This window comes from Symsagittifera roscoffensis, chromosome 1, assembly GCF_963678635.1.
Source record: "Symsagittifera roscoffensis chromosome 1, txSymRosc1.1, whole genome shotgun sequence".
NCBI classification, from domain to species: domain Eukaryota; kingdom Metazoa; phylum Xenacoelomorpha; order Acoela; family Convolutidae; genus Symsagittifera; species Symsagittifera roscoffensis.
In genome coordinates, this window is record NC_087062.1 from 68904223 (window position 1) to 68906722 (window position 2500).

The 2500-nt window shown below is 51.2% G+C and overlaps 1 pseudogene; it reads left to right on the plus strand.

The window, feature by feature from the left end:
- The window catches only part of LOC134839510 (protein PF3D7_1417600-like), a 23053-nt pseudogene that overhangs the window by 15015 nt on the left and 5538 nt on the right, over positions 1-2500 (plus strand).

Sequence of the window (2500 nt, forward strand, 5' to 3'; positions counted from 1 at the left end):
AGCAGCCCCTCTTCTTCCCAGCCGGATCCCGACAAGGGAGAGAAGCGCACCTGCCAAGGGTGCAAGAAAACGATTGCCCGTAACACGACGGGGATCTCTTGCGCAGACTGCAAAGGCCTGTTCCACAAGGTGTGTGTCGGCCAGCGCGGGTCTACGCGGGACGTGGTGGAGATGTACGCAGTCGGCCTGTCCTGGGCCTGCGGGTGTGTCCCCACTAACTCTCAGCCTGGCGACGAGCAAGACGCGGAAGAGGGTTGGCAGTAGAGCTAAGTTCGTGCCGAAAGGGACACTTAGACTCATTCAGTGGAATGCTGACGGCACTAAATTAAAGATCAACGAACTCGGAGAAAGGATGCAGAATCTGGACGTGGATATCGCTCTGATCCAGGAGTCAAAGCTCCGCGAGAAAGACAAGACTCCGAGGATCGAGGGATACAGCACGGTCAGGGCAGACCGTAGAGGACCCAAACCAGGCGGCGGCATCATCAGCTTCGTGAAGGAAGACATAGCTTTCGAGTCCCGCCCCTGTTGGAACCAGATGACGGGTAACGTGGAGTCGTCCCGCCTGAAAATCCGGCTGAGCAAGAAAAGCTGGATCACGCTCCACAACCTCTACATTCCGCCCAACAGGGACACGAACACCGAGGAAGTGTTGGTTCTTGACAACCTCCCAGCTGACAAGGACAGCTTCTTCGGGGGCGACCTCAATGGCCACTCCCAGCTGTGGGACAGTCACAACCTCAAGACAGCAGAGGAGATCGTTTAGAGGAGTGGATGGCCGACAACGACCTCGTGTGCGCCAACGATGGGTCGGCCACTCGCGTCAACCGGGGCACTGCAGGCCTGAGCTCGCCCGACGTCTTCTTCAATCCGTCGAGCTGGAGAAGCAAGACTGAGTGGACGGTCGGTGAGTGTTTGGGATCGGACCACCTCCCTGTGATGATCACCATCAGATGTTCCGTCGGCCAGTTTCCGCAGTTGGAGAAGAACGCCCGTTGGAAGAAGAAGGATGTCAACTGGGCCGCCTTCTCTTCTGCGGTGGAAGAGCCAGCCAGCAGCTGGAACCCACTGGACACAGTTCACAGAAGAGCAAAGAAGTTCACGGAAGACATCCTGAGTGCTGTCAAGGAGCACGTGGGGAAGACGAAGCCCGGCAAACATCGCAACGCGGGCATTTCTGCGACCGTCAGAGCCTTGGCCAAGAAAAGGAACTTCTTCCGCAGGCGGATCAACACCCACCGCCAAGAATGGGTCACCGCCTGCGGAGAGGTTATGTAACATTCGCCCGGAAGATACATATCGACGGAAAATAAAACTAAGTCCTAAGACGACTGGCTAACGTCTAAACAGAGCTTTACATGCTTTTAACCCTCTCTACCAAGCCAGTACTTTCGGTGGTCTTTCTAACATCGGGTCGACAAAAACGTTACTGCTTTCGGCTTCGGTAAAAACACTCAAATTAACTTAATTACATGCAGAAATAGTGAGCTCATGGCTGGGTCTCAGTATCCCCAGACCACGAGGTCACTCCTAAAAACAGGGCTACTACTATTTATTGAATTATTATTGTTTTTGTTCAGTAGATAAAAATCATCATCTCCATCGAAGATGGATCAACCCTTTCCCCCAACTCCTAGCTTCTCATCTTAGTAGAATGAACTCAGATGTTAATTAAATTCAGCTCAGGACATGACAGGGAAGCTAAAAGTTTATATAAGTCGATAAAAGTTCCAGTCCCGAGACCCCTCCGGATTCTTGAATCCGGGGAAATAAGGCTCTTATTTTCCTTCCGGAAGGCTGGTTTTCCACCCTTCACCGTTGTTCGCAACGGCCTTGCAACTATTGTAGCGACACAATAGTTGCAATTCGGAACGGTCTCTGCTATTCCTGCAATCTGTCGTTGTTTCTCAATCACAATTTCCGTTGTTATCGTCAGCGCAACTAATGTTGTTGTGTTTTTCTTCGACTTTCTGCCAAAAATGGCCGTTTCTGACGTTTCTCAGAAATATGACGTCATACTTCGAATTTTTAAAATTTCAAAATACCAGAATATCTTGACTTTCACCGTTCGACTTATCGTCCCAATAACGTCGTTAATTGTTTAAAACCGTCAATTCGGAAGGTTCGCTGCTAAATTTCCGAATCTGCTGAATCTGCATTTTGATCCATTCTGGTCGAATGTCACATTACCGAAGCCGTGTCTGCGGAAAAAGAGAAAGGGTGGACCGAATTTGTCAACACCTTAGAGTCTGCCAAGGAATACAAGAAGACGTGGGGCATCCTTGGCTCCATCAGCGGCAAGCCGGACTCGTGCTGCCCTAACGAGGCAATCCGGCACAACGGCAAGGTCCTTGTCTCTAACGAGAGCAAAGCCGATGCCTTCGCTGCTCATTATGCCAGGGTGAGCAAGCTGGAGTTCTCTAGAGAGGAAAGGGAGAAAAACAGACTTGCCAAGATCAGAGGCAACGCCGCCAGCGTGGACGACAGCTCCACAGCAGAA